This window comes from Rhinoderma darwinii, chromosome 3, assembly GCF_050947455.1.
Source record: "Rhinoderma darwinii isolate aRhiDar2 chromosome 3, aRhiDar2.hap1, whole genome shotgun sequence".
Taxonomy (NCBI): domain Eukaryota; kingdom Metazoa; phylum Chordata; class Amphibia; order Anura; family Rhinodermatidae; genus Rhinoderma; species Rhinoderma darwinii.
The window spans coordinates 27,005,882-27,017,333 of NC_134689.1; positions in this window are offsets into that span (position 1 = coordinate 27,005,882).

The following is an 11,452-nucleotide window of genomic DNA, read 5'->3' on the forward strand; positions in this document are numbered from 1 at the left end:
TGTTTAGAGGAGCTATAAAACTGACCTTCCTTTGAGCTAGTTGAGAATCTGGAGCATTACATTTGTGGGTTCGATTAAACTCTCAAAATGGCTAGAAAAAGAGAGCTTTCATGTTAAACTCGACAGTCTATTCTTGTTCTTAGAAATGAAGGCTATTCCATGCGAGAAATTGCCAAGAAACTGAAAATTTCCTACAACGGTGTGTACTACTCCCTTCAGAGGACAGCACAAACAGGCTCTAACCAGAGTAGAAAGAGAAGTGGGAGGCCCCGCTGCACAACTGAGCAACAAGACAAGTACATTAGAGTCTCTAGTTTGAGAAATAGACGACTCACAGGTCCTCAACTGGCAACTTCATTAAATAGTACCCGCAAAATGCCAGTGTCAACGTCTACAGTGAAGAGGCGACTCCGGGATGCTGGCCTTCAGGGCAGAGTGGCAAAGAAAAAGCCATATCTGAGACTGGCTAATAAAAGGAAAAGATTAATATGGGCAAAAGCACACAGACATTGGACAGAGGAAGATTGGAAAAAAGTGTTATGGACAGACGAATCGAAGTTTGAGGTGTTTGGATCACACAGAAGAACATTTGTGAGACGCAGAACAACTGAAAAGATGCTGGAAGAGTGCCTGACGCCATCTGTCAAGCATGGTGGAGGTAATGTGATGGTCTGGGGTTGCTTTGGTGCTGGTAAAGTGGGAGATTTGTACAAGGTAAAAGGGATTTTGAATAAGGAAGGCTATCACTCCATTTTGCAACGCCATGCCATACCCTGTGGACAGCGCTTGATTGGAGCCAATTTCATCCTACAACAGGACAATGACCCAAAGCACACCTCCAAATTATGCAAGAACTATTTAGGGAAGAAGCAGGCAGCTGCTTTTCTATCTGTAATGGAGTGGCCAGCGCAGTCACCAGATCTCAACCCCATAGAGCTGTTGTGGGAGCAGCTTGACCGTATGGTACGCAAGAAGTGCCCATCAAGCCAATCCAACTTGTGGGAGGGGCTTCTGGAAGCATGGGGTGAAATTTCTCCCGATTACCTCAGCAAATTAACAGCTAGAATGCCAAAGGTCTGCAATGCTGTAATTGCTGCAAATGGAGCATTCTTTGACGAATGCAAAGTTTGAAGGAGAAAATTATTATTTGAAATAAAAATCATTATTTCTAACCTTGTCAATGTCTTGACTATATTTTCTAGTCATTTTGCAACTCATTTGATAAATATAAGTGTGAGTTTTCATGGAAAACACAAAATTGTCTGGGTGACCCCAAACTTTTGAACGGTAGTGTACACAATACGGTACTCCAGATAGTTTTGACGGCAGTTCTGCATATCGGTTGGTGGTCAACTTCACTTGCCTTGTACTAAGTCTCCTTGTGTTCCTATGGACTGTGATGACAAGGAGATGTATACAACTCACATTCTCATCTTTGGCTTTGGTAAAGATTTAAGGTCTTCTTACCCTGACCCGTTTTGGCCGGGACATGGAGCGCTGATCAATGAGACACTCATTGATCGGAACTAATTTGCTCCTTTCACAAGAAGCTATGTATATGGGGACGAGCATTCGTTACTACGAACATTCGTCCCCATATATTTCTATCATTTCGGCAGCACATCGTTGTTTACACAGGGAGATGTGCTGCCGACAACGATAATATTTTAGGCTGCCGAAATTATGCGGTCAGGTGATGAACGAGCGTTTGCTCGTGCATAGGCTGATCGTTGTCCTGTTTTCTGTGAACACTTGTTTTTCCGATAATTGCCCCGTGTAAAAGAGCCCTTAGGTGTACTATCTCTTCTGAATAGAGTGGCTAAACGCAACATTGAACAAAGAAAAAGAGACAAAATATATATTTTTGGGACTAATTAAAATTTAACGAATGCATTCCTGAGAATTTTTACATAGAGAGATATTCATAATCATTCATTGGTTTCCTGTTTCGAGATTATGAGCCGATAATAATTTTGTTGGTCAATTCCAAAATCAAACAGGATCTAGCGTCCCCTATCATGCCAAGGTAATAAATCTCCTCTCCTCCATTAGCCTGCAGAAAGAAACTACCCTATATGTAAAAAGTCTTCACAATTCTGCACATTTTGAAAGAGAGTGGAGGCGTTTATCAGCAAACTACCCCCTCAAGTGGTAAATCTGGAATAAGTTAACAGGACCAGGGGTAGACAGCAGTACACCACTTACCACTTAGAGTATTAAGACTTAATTTTGTACGGAGCCCTATTAGGGCACCCATAGAGGATCATGGGGCTTTACTGTACATCCATAAGCCTCTGATTTTATACAGAGGTTTTTTTCTGACGGATTTGTGTAGAACCGCGGTTCTATCACATGCCATATTATGGAGTGATGTTTCTAGGGTAGAATACCTCCTACATGTGGCATCTAAGGGGGCATAATATGGCGTCTCTGTAGCATGTGGCCGCAGGGCACTCCATGTGCCGCTGTACAGTCTACTGCACAAACCTCTACCACTTACATACTACATACAGTACATACTGAATGACGTTCTCACCACTATGGTTTGTAATGTGGGAGGAGTAAAGGTAACGTGAAAGTAGTTTTTCAACTAACATGTTTACAGATGTCGGAGATCACATTGAGAATACAAACATTTATATGATATATATAATTATATGACATTCTAAGGAATTCACTGCCAAGATTTTAATTCTTTCTTTTTACAAACCACGTGATTGTCAGTTTCTGGACTTAGCTTCTTACTCTTATAAATGATCAGGTTCATAATGTACGGTAACTCTGATGCTGATATTTACGAGACTTTCTATCCTGTTTAATTCCAGTAAAAAGTGACTGACACTTAATATCTTCAAGAATTTAGGTTCTTTTTATCGTAGAGTTTGCATTGGCCACGTTTCACTTTTATATGTGCACAGGGATAGGCACTCAATATAGGACACATGTGTCTATAAATAAAGCCATGTACTTACAGAGTAAAGGTAGCATGAGGTAAACAAGGACTTTGTGCTTTCTACGTATTATAGTGGAAGGAAATGTAAAAATGTCACTCAATCACATCATCACTTAGACTTTTATATAAATTTGAGCCTACATGATAGAGGTTTGGACCTCCATTCCACAAACCTAAAAGCTCCAAACACATGTGCCACTATAAACACTACGCTGGTATATTTGCCAGTGTGATGTAGCCCTAATCCAAGGGTATATGTACTCCCATTTGGCTGATGTGGTCACAACGCCCTACTTCACAGACAACTCATCCAAGACAGCAGCTGAAATCTATGTGGATTATCCATAAAGATCAGTGCCACAGTCTGCATCACATGGTGGTCAGTCGTACATTCTTAATCTGGTCGATCTTAGTAAATAAAATGTTGAGCACCAGATCTATGTGTGGTATAGTCAGCTTCTGGGCCTTGCAATGAATGGTCTGTGGTTCAGTCATTCTGTACAAAGAAGGTTTATAACAACACCACTGCCTCGGATCTGGAACTGCGTCACATCTCTAGCCACATGAATCCCCACTTGTATCCAAAATCCAGAAAAAAAGTTATCCAGTAGTACTGGTCTCCGGTAAATACATTTTATTGCTGTAATACAGAATACAACATGGCAAGATCTCGGCTCATATGCGTAGTTAAGTCTATCTTAAGCTTATGAAAGGCTCAACTATTTATATGAGGCGAAATCTTGCCATGTTGTAATTTGTGGTTTAGTCATTGTCATGAAACAGTGAAGTCCAGTGCTTTCCTATGCCATCTGTTCATATTTTTTTGATAAACCTAGACAAGAAGAGATATAAAGGGCATAAACTATGTCTAAAATGCAAAAATAAATTCAGCCAAATAGAAATAGGCAAACATCTAGAGGAAAAGTAAATAGCCAGGGATAGTCTGGAAACGCTCCTGTGATCGGTCATTTTTTTTATTTCATCACCGATTTTCTTTACGATTGTCTGACACGTCAAATTTGACCCGGCAGCTATTCCAAAAGTTAACTCCCTGCCTGTGTTATAAAACAGAGACTATTTTTTTTATGTCAAACACTCGTATACTGCCTGAGGAAGAGATCTGTTCGATCTCGAAACTTTTTGTTGCATTTGTACTTAAAATAAAGTCCGTTTTTACTCATCTGATTCTCCATACGAGTGAATTCAACTACCAAGGTTGCGCCAGAGGAAAAATCAATTTTTTTATCCCTTTCTTTTTTCCATTTATCAAATCTGACATATTTCACTTTATGTGGTAATAACTTGGGAATGCTTAAACCTATCCAAGAGATTCTGAGATTGTTTTCTCGTGAGACATTGGGCTTTATGTTAGTGGTAAAATTTGGTCGATATATTCAGTGTTTATTTGTGAAAAATAGCTAAATTTAGAGAAAATTTAAAAAAATAGCATTTTTCAGGATTTAAATGCATCTGCTTCTAAGACAGATCGTATTACTACACAAAATAGTGACTAGTTCCCATTCCCATATGTCTACTTTATGTTTGCATCATTTTTTGAACATTCATTTTTTTCTAGGACGTTACAATGCTTAGAACATAAGCAGCAATTTCTCATATTTTGAATACAATTTCAAAAGCCTCTTTTTTTTTAGGTACCAGTTCAGTTCTGAAGTGGCTTTGAAAGGCTTAGATATTGGAAACCCCCATAAAACATCCCATTTTAGAAACTAGACCCCTCAAAGTATTCAAAACCGCATTTAGAAGGTTTTTTTAACCCTTTAAGTGTTTCACAGGAATTTAAAGCAAAGTAGAGGTGAAATTTACAAATTTAATTTTTTTGTCAGAAAATTATTTTTATTCCATTTTTTTCTGTAAAACAGAAGGTTTTACCAGAGAAACGCAACTCAATACTTATTGCCCAGATTCTGCAGTTTTTAGAAATATCCCACATGTGGCCCTAGTGTGGTAATGGACTGAACCACCAGCCTCCGAAGCAAAGGAACACCTAGTGGATTTTGAGGGCCTGCTTTTGATTACGCACCATGTCCGGTTTGAAGAGGTCTTGTAATGCCAAAATGAGGGAAACCCCCCAAAAGTGACCCTATTTGGCAAACTACACCCCTCAAGGAACTTATTGAAACTTATTGAGGGGTACAGTGGGCATTTAGATCCCACAGTTTTTTTGCTGCAATTTGTGGAAATAGGCTGTAAAAAGTACAAATTTTTAATTTTCTCAAGCAATAAAGGAGAAAAAGCACCCCAAAATTTGTAAAGCAATTTCTCCTGATTACGGCAATTTTGCTGGATTGGTTTCTGGGCGCCATGTCGCATTTGCAGAGCTTCTGAGGTACCAGTACAGGGGAAACCCCTTAAAAGTGACCCCATTTTGGAAAATAAACCCCTTGAGGAATTCATTCTAGTTTTCATGGGGTGCATGCGACTTTTTGATCAGTTTTTATTCTATTTTTGAGAGGCGAGAAGACTTAAAAACAGCAATTCTACTATTGTTTTTTTATCCCTTTTTTTTTACAGCGTTCACCGTGCGCTATAAATGACATATTCACTTTATTTTACGGGCCAAGACGATTACGCCGATACCATATGTTTATAGTTTTTTTAATGTCTTATGGCGTCTGCACAATAAAATACTTTTTATAAAAAATCATTTACTTTTTGTGTTGCCTTATTCTAAGAGCCATAACTTTTTTATTTTTCCATCAAGAAAGCCGTGTGAGGTATTGTTTTATTCGGTACATGCGACTTTTTGATCTCTTTTTATTCCATTTTTTGGGAGGTGAAGTGACCAAAAAATTGTGATTCTGGTATAGTTTATTATTATTTTCTTTTGGAGTGTTCACCATGCGGGATAAATAACTAAATACTTATGTAGTTCAGGCCGTTACGGACGCGGTGATACCAATTATGTATAGTTTATTTGTTTATTTATGTATTTTTATTAATAATAAAGCACTGATAATGGAAAAAGGGGGATTTTAACTTTTTATTACTTTTAATACTTTCTTTTTTTGAACTTTTTTTGAACTTTTTTACTTTGTCCCACTAGGGTAGGAGGCCCCGATCGCTATTCTAATACACTGCACTACATGCATAGTGCAGCTTATTAGAGCTGTCAGCTACTCGATGACAGCAAGCATAGTGGGTCCTGAGTTTGTCAGGACCCACTAGGCTTCTGTCGGGGGCATAGCCGGACGCCATTATTAGGCTATCTTGTAGCAGGCCGTTGATGGTGGTTTAACCCCTAAGAAGCCGCGATCGCTATTGAACGCGGCTTCTAAGGGGTTAATCAGCGGGGACACCGCGATTGGTCCCCGCTGAAGGAGCTGCGGAAACTGCTGTACGAAACAGCAGTTGTCCCAGCTCCTGTATGTGTTGGGAGGATGGCCGAAATGGCCGATCCTCCCGTGACGTACTATTTGGTTATGGAGCGCGAACGATACAGTTACCATGACCTAATAGTACGTCCAGGAGCGCGAAGGGGTTAAAGGAATTGTCCAGAGTGCTCTAGACCTCAGACTGGGCCAAAGGTTCACCTTCCAACAAGACAATAACCCTAAGCATACAACCAAGACAACACAGGAATGGCTTAGGGACAACGCTGTGAATGTCCTTGAGAGGCCTGACTTGAACCCAATCGAACATCTCTGGAGAGAACTGAAAATGACTGTCCACCGACGGTCACCATCCAACCTGACAGAGCTTGAGAGGATCTGCAGAGAAAAATGGCAGAAAATCCCCAAATCCAGGTGTGCAAAGTTTGTGGCATCCGACCCAAGAAGACTGGAGGCTGTTATCACTGCCAAAGGTTCTGCAACTAAGTACTGAATAAAGGGTCTGAATAATTATGTCAATGCAATATTTTAGTTTCTCCTTTTCAATAAATTATCAAAGAACTAACATTCTGTTTTAATTTTGTCATTATGGGTTATTCAGTGCAGAATATGGGGGAAACTTTTTTTTTTATTTTAGCACAAGGACTCAACATAACAAAATGTGAAAAAAATGAAAGGGTCTGAGGACTTTCCTAAATGCATTGTATATTCTGCATATAAATAACTCAAAATCCGCTGTATAACCACAAATCCACTCACATTTTATATTTTGTAAAACCAGTCACATACATTGTATATACTAGTACATTATAGGGTGAGTGCGAGCATGGCCTTCTACTACTTGTTCAATTATTACAATATAGGCACTTACATAATATACAGTCAACATAAAAAATAACGGATTGTGAAAAGTAAGAAGAGCCTGGTTCCTCAGATGAGAAACATCGATCATTAAGAAATTCATGTGAAGGAACAATTTGTGCTGAAAGTATTTCTGGGACCATAGTAATTTACAGAACACAGCCTGAAAAACACTTTCCTAATATGCCAACACTGCAGACAGATGTCCAAACTGAGAATAGCCATTTTCCAGACATGACAGTCGCATTGAGGTTGGTCCTGGTCTGCAGTTTTTAAAGGGTTGTCAACTTCCAAGACCTAATATGTCCTGAAAAAAACACATGTCTGTCTGCCTTCTTACTCATTCTGTATATTTTATGTCTATAACATTGTAGTTTGTGCCAAATAGCATAGATAAGCATTAATACTCGAGCTGCCGTATATTTATTTGCAGTAACTGTGTGCTTTCTCTTGTAAGCTCATCAAATTGTGAACTAGACTGCAAGCCTTCAATTTCTGAACAGGAAGTAACTGTCTGGCAGCTACCATTGTCAGCCATAATAGCTCTCATGGGGCTAATTTTTCGGTCACCTAGTCACCTGGAGAATCATCTTCTGTCTATCTCTGTAGTCTATTTAAATTCAGTGAAACCTCCCATTCCCATCTCTTCATGCCATGGTACAAAGGCATGCTTGATTGAATCTATGCCAGAGGCAAACTGACCAATCAGGCGTTTCAGGTACTAAGTGCATAAGGTCCCTGAGGACGTAAGGGACCCATAGCCTTCCAGACAGACGTAGTTATTAAAATTGAAGTGCAGTGCCTGCAAAAAAAAAAAAAAAGTGATAAATTATATAAATGTTTCTTAAATACTATTCTAAGCTGTCTGACATTTTAAAAATATGTTGCAGATAATGCTCAAGTTATTGACATTTCTTATAAAGCACCAGGACTTTTTCCGTGATACAGCCTAGATAGAAATCCTTATGATATTGAGTGGCAGAAATACATGAATATTAATAGCATTGTCTCTAAGACAGGGGGCGCTACATCACAAGAACACTGATAGTAATGAATTAGCAAATCTGTCGTACTGTTTCAGAGAACCAGCACAATTACTTTTTAAGGAAATGGGGTTGTTTTTGTAACAACATTTCCTTTTCCAGACCCCCTATATGAGCCAGAGCACAAAACCACTAGCAAGGACAAGCTCCTGTTCTGGTGGACCGCTCTGTCCATGTATTATATGGTCTATTCATCTGAATGGTCAGCATGTAATTCTAAGGGCATGACCACACGTGGCGGATTTCCTCCGCAACTGTCCGCATCAATGCCGCACAGAATCTGCGTTGCAGATTCTGCTGCGGATCTGCACAAAATGTGCAGTAAATTGATGCGGACTAGCTGCTGCGGACTGCGGGAAAAGTGCTTCCCTTCTCCCTATCAGTGCAGGATAGAGAGAAGGGACAGCACTTTCCCTAGTGAAAGTAAACGAATTTCATACTTACCGGCCGTTGTTTTGGTGACGCGTCCCTCTTTCGGCATCCAGCCCGACCTCCCTGGATGACGCGGCAGTCCATGTGACCGCTGCAGCCTGTGATTGGCCTGTGATTGGCTGCAGCCGTCACTTAGACTGAAACGTCATCCTGGGAAGCCGGACTGGAGACAGAAGCAGGGAGTTCTCGGTAAGTATGAACTTATATTTTTTTACAGGTTGCTGTATATTGTGATCGGTAGTCACTGTCCAGGGTGCAGAAACAGTTACTGCCGATCGCTTAACTCTTTCAGCACCCTGGACAGTGACTATTTACTGACGTCTCCTAGCAACGCTCCCGTCATTACGGGAGCCCCATTGACTTCCTCAGTCTGGCTGTAGACCTAGAAATACATAGGTCCAGCCAGAATGAAGAAATGTCAAGTTAAAAAAGCAAGACGGATCCGCAGCACACATAACATGTGCATGACAGCTGCGGACTTCATTGCGGAAATTAGAATCTCCATTGAAGTCAATGGAGAAATTCCACCATGAGTCCGCCACTGCTCCGCAACAGACAGAGCATGCTGCGGACACCAAATTCCGCTCCGCAGCCTATGCTCCGCAGCGGAATTTTACGCCTCGTCTAAACGAACACTGCTAAATTAAAGTGTAAGTCAATGGACAAACGGCTCCGCTGCGGATTAACGCTGCGGAGTGTCCGCAGCGGAATTTAAGTGAAATTCCGCCACGTGTGAACCCAGCCTAAATGTCACCATAAATGTAAAGTTACATGTACCACTCATTTAGCCCAAAAAGTTATCAATTGAACTCAGTAATACAGCTGTAGAAAATGTGTTAAGTGTCACGATCTGTGGGTATATGGACCCGCTGGGCCGTACCGCCGTAGCAGTATAGCAGCTGGCCAAGCATGGTATAAAGTCAATGTCTATTTTTCGGATAAAGGTACCTGCGGCAGTTCAGACAGTAGCGATGGTTTAGGCTCGGATGGAACTCTGGCAGCAGGCAGACAACAGGTGCGGAGAAACACAGCGGGTGTAGTAGGCGACACAACACGACTCCAACTTAGTATAGAACAGGAACACGGTAGCACGGGAAACAGGATACAGGTAGCATCAACGGGAACACTGGAACTGGAAAACACTCAATGAACCATTTGCAAGACAGACACGGGTAGATACAAATACGCTCAGGCATTGTAGGGAGGGGCAGAGCCCTTCTTATAGTCCAGGGTGATCTGGGAGCAATCAGCTCAATCTCACACACGTGTGCAATCTGGCTCCTTAAGGCTGGACTGAGCTTGCAAGCGCACTCTACTGGTCACTACGGAACAAGATGGCCGCATGTGCAGACACCTCTGGAGAGAAGGGCATTGACAAGTTGGGAGGAGTCGGTGGTCAGCGACCACGGACATTACATTAAGCTCCTAAGCACCCCCTAGTGGTGGCTGCAGGTAGCCAGAAATGTATGATTTAACTTTATGTCTATGTAGAGGATCTGGAGCACTACATCAGAAATATAAAGCTGTAGGCCCTATTAAGATTTATTAAGGAATTAACACATGTTGGACCTAAAAAGTAAATGGTAGACATTTATTTTAAAGAGGTTTTATGATTCACTCTCATCTGGTATTGCAGCTGAATACTATTGATGAATGAAGGCGAGCTGAAATACCAGACAAAACCCATAGACACTGTTTTTGGAACAAAAATAAATGATCATTAAATCTTATACACCACTTTTTCCAGCATAGTAATAAAAGAAAAAAACAAATGGAAATGGGGAACAGAGACGTACATGCAGTTGTCAATTATTAAGCATGTTCATTGTCAGAATCTCATGGAAAAAGATTCTATAGATCTATAGGCAGAATGTTCCGTGAAAGTATATAATAATGCACAGCTTGTAGCAGCCGGGGTCCATGGCTGTGCTTTGTCAGGATTTCTACAATCTTTTTTGCCTTGGAAGCTAAAAATATGTGTTGAAAGGAATTTTTCCTTTGATAAATTGTCTCTGACCGAGGTTTTATAGAGGAATATATGATGTTAGCAAGGCACAAGTCAGAGAATATATTCCATGGCTCACATGTGACTTTTTCTAATAATATGCTTGGTTTTTAATAAATACTGGTAGAAATAGAAATTTATTTATATATTTTGTTAAAGGGGTTGTCCAATTAAGAGTGGTGAGAGTCCAATTCCTGGGATCATCAATTTGTCAGAATTTTACAGGTAAAAGTGCTATCAGAATGTAACGTGATTGTATCATGTTCTTGTCTTATGTTATGCAGCATGGGAACATGAGACACCCTAGAATGGCTGCGGGTATCTTTATTATTACAGTGGTGGGAATTTCCAAGGGCACTACAACCGTTTCAATACCCTCAGCCAATGAGAGATGAGAGCGCTAGAATGGTCAAGGTTAACCAAGGTTAACCATGTCCAGTTCTCTCATTAGTATATATACTATGTATGTAAATTACTCTATTGTAATAACGACCGAGGATTACACAAGAAAATTTTACACTTTTCCCATGTGAAAGGACCTGACCATTTTAAAGGGGCTGTCCACTACCGGACAACTAATGACCTATCCACCGGACAGGTCAACAGTATATCAACCCAACCCAGACCCCATACCGATCAGCTGCTTCGGCTGTCTGTGGGAACTGGATGTCATTGCATACTATGCAATGTATGGAGCCGGAAGCAGTTGGCTCCATACATTGCATAGCTTTGCCGCTATTCCGTGGCTTGAGCCATCTGCTTCTGGCATGGACGTCCTGTGCCCAGAGGCAGCCGGAGAATCTGATCA